Source organism: Schistocerca americana, chromosome 5, assembly GCF_021461395.2.
Source record: "Schistocerca americana isolate TAMUIC-IGC-003095 chromosome 5, iqSchAmer2.1, whole genome shotgun sequence".
NCBI classification, from domain to species: Eukaryota; Metazoa; Arthropoda; class Insecta; order Orthoptera; family Acrididae; genus Schistocerca; species Schistocerca americana.
This window is the reverse complement of record NC_060123.1, coordinates 406,531,286-406,542,019: the sequence shown is the minus strand read 5'-3', so window position 1 is coordinate 406,542,019 and position 10,734 is coordinate 406,531,286. Positions and strand designations below refer to the sequence as shown.

The 10,734-nt window shown below is 40.7% G+C and overlaps 1 pseudogene; it reads right to left on the bottom strand.

Annotated features, from left to right (window-relative positions):
• Window positions 1-4,014: 4,014 nt before the first annotated feature.
• Window positions 4,015-4,112, bottom strand: LOC124617280 (annotated as a pseudogene).
• Between the last annotated feature and the right edge of the window lie 6,622 nt (window positions 4,113-10,734).

Here is a 10,734-nt window from a genome sequence, read left to right as displayed (position 1 = left end):
GGTGATTCACCCTGTATAATGGGCGTCAGCCGTCTCAGATATCGAGTCATCACTGTGAGGGGCATGGAGATCCAATGTAGTCAGTGTGAGACAGAGCTGACAGCGCCTGACAGAGTTTTGAAGTGGTTCATTGTCTGTCCTCATTCGGCCGGCTGATCGAATCTCGCAATATCCACATATGTTTGGCATTAGGATATTGAGTGGTCCGATGTTGGACTTCATGGGAACGTGGAGGCAGGAGTACTTTTCGGTTTGCTTTGGTTCGACCATGACTGACCACCAGCAGGGACGATCGCCGTATTGTGCGCCAAGCACATCGCATGTGTCATACTGCATTCCGGTCGGAGACTGTTGCAGTCAGACTGGGGAATTACTGTCCCATGATTGTGCTGTCGTTAGTACCACATCACAAGCCTCTGCATTCGGTGTTGTGCCGTGAATGGGAAGCATGGACTGCTGAGAAAAGGCATCGCGCTGTGCTCAGCGATAAATCGCAGTTCTGTACAAACCCGGATGATCATCATTGGAGACGACCTGGTGAGAGGTCCAGCCTTCCAATGTTTTGGAGAGGCACAGCGATGTTACACCTGGTCTCACTGTTTTGGGAGCAAACGAGTATTTCAGCTCACGCCTAATAGTGATTGACGAAACTCTGGCGGCTCAACGAAGCGTCGCAGATATCCTGCATCCTCCTGGTTACCTCCTATTCGACAATATTGTGGTGCTATTTTTCAACAGGACAATGCTCGTCCACACATGGCTCATGGCTCTATGAACTGTTTGCGGGGAGAGATACTCCCCATTCGATAATAGAACATGTGCAGGACAGCACGGACGTCAACTCAGTCCCATTGCGACTGTATAGAACATCACGGACAAGTTATAACGGTTGTGGGCCAGCCTGCCTCAGGAGAGGATACAACGCCTTCATGACATTTGAAGAATGGCATGTTTATCATTAGTTGTACAAATTTATTATTTATTTACTACTAGTTTCGGTCGTACCGACCATCTCCACAGAAAGAAAACAAGTCTGTATATTAGATGAATATGCAAACCAACTAATAATCTAGTAGAATGCTTCGGAAGCTCTTTAAGACTGTTAGCAGACGATGCGGTTGTCTATAAGTAAGTGGCAACGCCAGAAGACAGTATCTATTGCCAGAATGACCTACATAGGATTAATCAATAGATAGGATCTGGTAGTTGACCCTGAACATAAATAAGCGTAACGCATTGAGCATACATAGGAAAAGCTACACCACTGACAACAAATTTATGGAAACAGTATCTGAAGTAATATGCCTAGGAGCCTTGTTTGTAAGGTCTTCCGTTACTTCTTGGTAGAAGAGTTTCATATTTATGGTTGTATAACAGGTAGATTTGTTTTTGTTCTTCTGATTTTTGTTTATTTAAATCTAGTTTTCGGCTTATTAGGCTATCATCAAGAATAAGCCGAAAACTAGCTTGAAAACTAGGTAGAACAAAAATAGTTTACTTGTTATTACACCTTAAATAACTAGGAGTACATCTCCACCTCCCCCTTAAGTGGACTGACCACATAAAATAAATAGTAGGAAAATCAGGTGCCACTCTGAGATGCACAGCAAGAATCTTAAGGAAATGTAACTCATAGACAAAGGTAAGTGGTTTATAAGGGAATTGTTCGACCGATTATTGAGTATTGTTCATCAACCTGCGATCCTTACCATGTAAGACTGGTAGAAGTGATACAGAAGATCCAACGAAGAGAGCCGCGTTACGCCACGGGGTCGTTTAGCTGGAGCGAGTGCGTTACAGAGATGCTCTACAAACTCCAGTAGCAGACGATACAAGAGAGGCGTTGTGCATCACAGACAGGTTTACTGTTGAAATTCAGAGAGAGCACTAACCTGAAAGAGTCGGATAACGTGTTACTTCGGCCCTCATACCTCTAGCGAAATGACCACGACGAAAAAATTCGAGACGTTAGAACTTATACAAAGTTTTACCGACAATTATTCTTCCCACGCCACGTTCGCGAGTAGAACAGGGAAAAAGGGGGGGGGGGGGGGGGGAGGATCAGTTAGTGGTACCATAACTACCACCGATAGGTGGCTTGCAGAGTATGATGTACGAGGTGCGTTCAGTAAGTAATTAAACGCATCTTTTTCTGAAAGCAAGCTGGTTTTGCTCAGAATTACAATACACAATATTGTTCCCCAGTTTTTTGGCTACAAAATTCTATTTTTCTACATAATCTCTCTTCAGTGCGACGGCCTTACGCCACCTTACTGGGAGTGCCTTTACCCCAGCATGGTACCACTCTACTGGTCAACGTCGGAGCCAACATCCAGCTCCATCAGTAGCTTCTCCATGATCCACTTACTGCTTCCCGTGAAGTGCATACTTCATTGGGCCAAACAGATGACTATCGGAAAGTGCGAGATCAGGGCTGTAGGGTGGATGAGAAAGAACAGTCCAAATAATTTGTGAGCTCCTCTCGGGTGCTCAGATTTGTGAGAGGCCTCGCTCTGCCATGGAGAAGAAGTTCGTTTGCATTTTTATGGTGACAAACACACAGAAATCGTTTTTTTTCAGTTTCTTGCGGGTAGCACAATACACTTCAGAGCTGACCGTTGCACTATGAGGGAGGACATCAAACAGAATATCCTTCAGAGTCCTACAAGACGGTCGCCATGACTTTACGTGCTGAGAGTGCGGCTTTGAAGTTTTTCGTCTGAGGAGAGGTGGTGTGGCGCGACTCTATGGATTGCCGTTTCTTTCCGGTTCGAAGCGATAAACCCGTGTTTTATCACCTGTGGCGATGTTCGACATAAATGGTCATGTGACGTACAAGCAATTTCGCGCAAATGGTCTTTCGTTGCTTCTCGTGGTCTTCTGTTTGGTGGCGAGGAACCCAGCCGGCACACCCCTTTGAGTACATCAGCTGGTGAACTAGAGTGTCAGCACTACCAACGGAGACGTCCAGTTGAGTAGCGAGGTGTTTGATTATGATCCATCGATCAGCTCGAATAAGAGCGGCTACACGTTTCAGCACTGCAGGAGTCACACCTGCGTGTGACCGGCCGGCACGCGGGAATCGGACGGGTTTGAGCGACCTTGTTGCGATGATGACAGACACCTCACAGTGCTATTGTTCACTGCCAGGTCTCTTTAGACATTCTACAAGCGTCTATGAATATCTGTGACGCCATTTTGAAGCCTACATGTGGTGCCGCCACATACTGAAACTTCATGAAACTATAGGCGCTGAAGGGAGAATATTTTAAGGTGTTCCACAACACGTGCCGCAGTTTTCAACCAAAATTGGACGAGAAAAGAAATGCGTTGCATTATTTACTGAACATCCTTCGTAGATGTAGTACAAAACCAGTAGAAAATTAGCAATAAATTTGTAAAGTTGATGGAAAAACGCCATTCATCAAAGTTCTGGCAGCTGTATCGTGTCACCTCATTAAAATTTTGGCTTTATGACACCCATGCCAACTGAATCAGTGCATGCATCCAGGCCAAGACAGTGTGCAATATCATACTGGAAAATGGGCTCACATTGCCAAGTTTCTTGTGAATTCTACTCGATATTGCAATCACTGAACTAACATCAAAATTGGAATGGAAACGAAAGGGAACTTGGCCTGAGAGACAGTGAAGTTCCGTTTCGTTTCCACTCCCTTCCATGAGCTTCACTTTTTTTTGCCTGGCAGTGTATATCGGAGAAGCAACAGCTTTATGCCAGTCAGTAACAAGAGTTAATTCATGATTTTTTTTTCATGTGGTAAGGCCTACCGCCGGAGAGCCCGGTCGCTTGGTGTAAGTCTGTTTAGTTGGTACCACTTCGGCGATTTGCGTGTCGATGAGGATGAAATGATGGTGAAAACAACAAAACACCCAGTCCCATACCGGAGTAAAAACATGTGACCGGATCGGGAATATATATATATATATATATATATATATATATATATATATATATATATATTTTACAGAGGATAGCAAGCTATCTGACCGGACATGTTGAGCTACCGCTTCACGGTTTTATGTGTCATTCTTGCGCAGGGGCCCTGCTGATCTTCTATGTATCCGTTGTAGCGTTGTTCTTGGGGGACGAAAATAAAAAGAACTGTTACTTTGTTTTTTAATGTCGAAAAAGTGAATATTTTGGTGGGCCACTTGGCAACAGAATCAGGGATTTATTACGCTATTATAATAACATACGTTGACCATTAAATACCCGAATAAGAGCAGCATATTGATATATATATATTTGAGATCGCTCGGAAGAAACATTATCATTTCTGTGCATTTTTATAGTCGCGATATAGTCATACCCGGATCAACACTAAGGGACCAGAAGATTTATAGACTTTAAAAGAAATGCAACACTACACAAGTAAAAAAAAGTTGGTTCAGAAATAATAGGAAAACGATAATGTTCCTTCTGCCTCATGCTGCGTTCGGCCCATCAGCGTGATCGTAATTTCTGATGATGAAGTAACACAAAATAATTAACAGTTAAGTAAATAAGGAGATGGACTCATCAAGGTTAATTTACGAAAATAAGCACACTTATCTTTAACACACGTTTTTTTTAATGCTACGTACCTTTTCATATTAAATTACAATATGTGACCATTGTGGTTAAATACTTTATACATAACAGTCAAAATGTCCTCTTGATGCTGTCTGTTCGATATCAGTTACAAGAAACTACATCTTTTCTGATTGGAAAAAATAACAATTAGCATATTCACTCAATATTTTCACATCAAATATAAAATACAGTTGTGGAACGCAGCAAGTCCGCGTCCGCCTCTCATGGAATACAAACAGTAAAAGGTGAGGCGCCAAAAGCCTCATTTGTCTTGAAACAACAGAATTCTTTTTTATACCATTAATCGATACATGTACATAGAGATTTACTGGCACCGCGCAAGAACGACAAAGATAAAGAATAATAGATTCTGTCGCTGCTATGCGATGATTCATTTCTTTTACTTTACAATTGTTCGATAACTTTAGGTCATCAGGCGTTTACTATTGAGCGTATATTAATGTTTGTGAGGCGAAAATTACTAATATTACACTGCCTCCGGCCCGCATCTCGTGGTCGTGCGGTAGCGTTCTCGCTTCCCACGCACGGGTTCCCGGGTTCGATTCCCGGCGGGGTCAGGGATTTTCTCTGCCTCGTGATGGCTGGGTGTTGTGTGCTGTCCTTAGGTTAGTTAGGTGTAAGTAGTTGTAAGTTCTAGGGGACTGATGACCGTAGATGTTAAGTCCCATAGTGCTCAGAGCCATTTGACACATTTTTTTTACACTGCCTTCCATGAGGAGGGAAGGAATACCGAAGGTATTACTTTCATCCTCATGCCCATTGGAATATTTGCAATTTTCGGATGTAACATACAGGTTATTAAAAGTCTCATTTCATATTCATTCCATAATAAAAGAATTAACGTTTCAATTTGTAATTACTAACGGTGGATCATTGTGAATTTGTTCTGTGTTTCTATCAGTGTTTGTATGGATTCAGTCTATCTTGATGATTCTTAAAATTAAGGCTATAAGTACACATATTTACAAAATTTATAAGGAAATAGAGTCACACTTCATTTTTCATCGTTGCAAAAATAATTTGACTATCACAACTGGTACACAACATTCTGTTTTGACAGTATTCATTATATTGTCATCGTCTTGTCGATTGATTGCCTTGTCAGTCGTCGCACTTAATTATACATTTATTTTCGTCGCACATACACTATTTATGATAGACTTGGATTGTAGAGCGGCCACTGGTGATGGCTTCGACAAGGAAGTCCATATCTTTCACTTTCAGGGCTCGAGTGTGGCTCTCCGAATTATTTCACATATGAAACAGATAAAATATCTTATATTAGAAAAGCTTACAAAACTAATTTTATATACATGTGGGATGGGATATAGGAAGGATCGGATCCTTTGACGTATTTTCGTGTGCTTATTTTCATTCGTATCGTGACCTCTCGTCAAAGTTTGACCTTGTGACTTGTCTCTGTGTACAATCAGTCATTATAATAATTACGTTAACTTCTCTATCTTAGAGTCTCTCGGAAGGTTTATGATACATACAAAATGTTTTCAGTACTGGGTGTGAATGTTTTTGCTACAGAATGTAGCGCACAGCAACTGTGTTGGCGGTTGAACGTTTACATTATTTCGTCACGTGGTGGCTGTCCGCCTCCACTGTTGCGAGCAATCTTCAAATTCAGTCTGTGCGCGCGCACGTGACCGGAGCTTTCTTGCAGAGCGTTGATTTCGCGCTTGAAGTGCCGTGCGTCGCTATTGTTCGGCGGATCGTGGCTTTGTGCTTTTTAGATTGCTGGAGGGAGCTTCTGCCACCGAAACTGCCTCACATCACTTCCTGTCCACTATCCAGTTACGGATTCACAGGTAAGTGGTAGCTACCGCTGCAACTGCATGTGTGGAATGACACTGATTGTTACACACTGCACACATCAACGAAATTTTCACACATATGGTGCAGTAGAATACTGCCATTGAAAACCGACGAACTTTAAAACTTCACTTGCACTGTGGTGAGCGTCTGCGTGAACGGTGTATTAAAAGAAATTCTCGCGTCATAACATCACACGGTGTTTACAAGTTGATTTACATACTAATATTTACAAGAGTTCATTTAAATCGATAAATAATCTAATTGACCACTTTGAATCAAAACAAATGTTTCTTAATTAGTCTTTTTTTTATTTATGCCTACGGTCACAGGTAGGATATTATAAGTACTTTTTCTTCGACCAAATCCATTCCAATCTCCTTTACAAATTAATTTCATTCATAGTAATCTTTATCACGCTTGCTTATTCATTTTGTAGGACCAATACTTTTTCTTTTTTCTTTTTTTTTTTCTTTTCTTTTAGTGCTCGTCTTATTTAGTGACTTGTGAGGGGAGCTTCATTTATGTCATAAGTTTTTCTCGTATGTGCTTGTCTTTAAAGAAAGTTCGAGGACAGATTTGAAAATAGCAATTCCGCCTCTGAGTTTCGTGTAGAAATACAAACAGTCGAAAAAAGAAAGGTGGGAAAAGCGGGTCTACTCGCTGATCGTCGACAGAATTTAAATTACTCCTCAACCAGGTCGAAAATTTAATTTACCTTGCGCATTGCAAAAGCAATATGCGCGTCGCGAACCTACTCATTTTTATATGTAGTGCCTCACTTCCTAAGCACACGTGCATCTTTACAAGTTGATCCTGAGGAGTGGATAGGATCAAGGATCTTAAAGGATTTGCACTTAGGAAAGGGATTCAATAATCACATAATCACAGAGAAAACAATAAATATTGCAGTGCACACTTAAAATAAAATCTATCACTTCAAGCATGTATATCTAATATGTATCTTGCTGCAGCTTGCTTACTACTCTTTGCTCATATCTTAGACTAAGTCAAGTTTATGCATTACGCATTTGGGTATTAATTATCATTTGTATATATAAGCCTCTCCCTAGAGTGTTGTTGTTTGCTGCTGTCGCTACCTGTGAAGCTTGGGCGAGATCCTTATTCTATGTGCTGCTAGCTTGTGAATTTGCAGTATCGCTAATGCTCAATACTACCGTGAAGTTGGCATAATAAACCATGTTACTCTTATGTTCTTTTACTCAGCTTGTTTATAGTCTGGACTCATCTTACCTTGCGTTATATAATAAACTTCCTTTTTATTCCATCACACTTTTACTTAAGGTTAACGTCAGGCCTTTTTAGAACAATTGCACTGCGTTATCAATCTGTTCATGCTTAATCCTAGGTATCTGTTCACTTCAAAGAGATGTTATTTTATCGCTGGCACAGCACTGTGCTGGAATTTACAAGTTAAATCTACCTACTGTTTTACGCTAACAGGTGGTGCCTTATTTACGTCACCTTTGAAAATAGGGAATAACCTCATGGAATCGAATCTTTCTCACAACTTTCCTCTTTTGTCTGGACGTTTAAGTATTTCCTTTTAAAACAGGTCATTAATTTGTCCTCGATTAAATTTCACTTACTAATACTAAGCACATATAATCATCATTTTCATATTACTATTTAGTGAGAGAAGTGCATTATTCGCTCATTCCTGCTCATTCTCAAATTACTATTTAGCGAGAGAAGTGCATTATTCGCTCCTTCCTCTTTCCTCATTTTAGTACCTCGGGGCTAATTAATACCTCTCGAGTACATCATTTTCCTTACATACTAACTTATAACTAAAATTGAAAATCGCCTCTAGGACATGTCCTCCTGTTTGCATAAAGATTATTCATGTAAATACTTGTCTACAACTTATTCTGTATTTTATTTTCCAGACGCGTTGTTTTAATACATAAGGTTTCCTTTCAGCACCGGTTAACGTCCGTAGTCAGTTCAGTTCCGTTCTTGTTACTCATTGGTTAATCCTGATCGCCAATACCTTAGAATTTTCTTACAGCTTAAATTAACTTAATTCCTGGCGTTATAAAATTTTCTTAAATCTTGATGGTGGAACAATCCTTTGATTTTATTCGTGGCAGGGTCAGATAACAAATAGCTACCAATGTGTGGTTTCCACATTATCACAAAGGGACTTTCATAAATGTGTTGCCACTTACGATTCTTCTTTAACAACAGCGATGGTTTAAAGTGAGTCCTGACTAATACCTTTTCTCCTTCTTTGAAATCTATAACTCTGTTTACCTTCTCATCAAATGCCTTTTTTCGGAGGTTAGCATACGTTGTCAATGATATGAGAGCTTGCCTGATTTTTGCGTCTAGGTCCAATTCGTTGTCTTGTAACTTTGGAAGGGGGTCTATCCATTCATTCCTCTCTTTTGATCTTGACATTAACTCATGTGGCGTGAATCCGGTCGACAGATGAGGAAGGTGGTTTACAATCTGTTCGAATGGTGTTACGAAGTCTACCCACTTAGATTGCTTATTCGGAATGTACGTCCTTATAAATCTGTTAAATTCTTTGAAGATTCTTTCTGTCGGATTCGATTGCGGTCGAAACAGGCATATCAAAATTTGTTTGATTCCATGGCGAGCAAGAAATGCACGCCACGGGCGTGATGTGAAATTTGAGGCATTATCAGACAAGATTGATTGTGGAACCCCGAATCGTGGGAAATAATCATTTTCAATGCGACGAATTATTGGATTTGCACAAGAAGATTTTACTGCGTACAGTCTTATGTGCTTAGAAAAATTGTCCAGGATTGCTACTAAGTATTTAGCGCCTCCCCTACCGGTGGGTAGTGGACCTGCTAAATCAATACTAAGAAGCTGGTTTGGCCTTTCAGCAACTATTGGATTTAGTGGAATTGAAGTGGAAATGTTTAAGGATTTTGCCTTTTGACAGATGACACAGTTTCTCAATAATTTATGAATTCTCTGGTGTAGATTCGGGACATAACAGTAAGTCGAGATTTTCCTTTTACATTTTTCTGGTCCGTAGTGACCCCATGAAATGTGAGTGTAGCCCGCATCTCGTGGTCGTGCGGTAGCGTTCTCGCTTCCCACGCACGGGTTCCCGGGTTCGATTCCCGGCGGGGTCAGGGATTTTCTCTGCCTCGTGATGGCTGGGTGTTGTGTGATGTCCTTAGGTTAGTTAGGTTTAAGTAGTTCTAAGTTCTAGGGGACTGATGACCATAGATGTTAAGTCCCATAGTGCTCAGAGCCATTTTTGAAATGTGAGTGTACCACAGAAGATGTTCAATGAAATTTCGAGGGATGCAAACACACCACCTCTCAGATGACTCAGACGTCTTATGAAGTAGCACTTGGTTATGAACTTTATAAAACTTGGACAACTTGTGGGCTGGATTTTCGTGAAGAATTTGTCTAACCTTTTTCCATTTTGGATCTGTATTTTGAAGAATATGAATCTGCCTACATAACTGAAGAAAATACTTTCTGTGAATTGGATCTTTCATTAACAAAACTTTATAATTAGACATTTGTTCCACCAGTTCGCTGGTTTCTAGTAAGCCCTCAGGTGAGCGAGAAAGTGCGTCTGCAGTAATACAAAATTCCTCATCCATCTGAGGATGACGGAGAATGTTACTGTTAACCAGACTGTCTTTAATTTTCTTAAATCCGTCTTGGCATTCCGGCGTCCAATTCCAATGTGAATTCTTTTTTAAAAGGTTGTGAAGAGCGGGATTGTTCAATACCTGATTGGGAACAAAACGTCTGAAAAATGACGTAAGACCGATAAATCCTCTCAGTTGCCTTTTTGTAACAGGGGTTGGAAAGTTTTTTATAGCAGACAATTTTTCCGGGTCGGGTTTAATTCCTTCAGGGGTGATGATGTGTCCTAAAAATTTAATTTCACTTTTTCCAAACTTGGATTTCTTAAGATTTGCTGTAACACCATACTCTCTGAATCGTTGAAATATCTTTTGCAGAAGGGCCACATGATCTTCCCAATTTTACGATGCTACAAGAACGTCATCATTGTCTTTCGTCTCAGTGTCTGCTACTAGATCATCCCATAAGTTTGTCTCTTTGTCATACCTAAATGCTTTAATTTCGTGTGGACTAAGGGACAGGGTGCCCCCATTCAAACTTGCAGCATCCTCTAGGAGGCTCAAAGGTGCTGCTTTTAATTTTCCGCTCGACGCTTACTTTCCTGCTGATTTATATTTCTTAATGTTTCTTCCGTCTGGAACTGGTGTTGGTTTTGTGGTACGAACTCGGTTGGAAACGGATCTTGT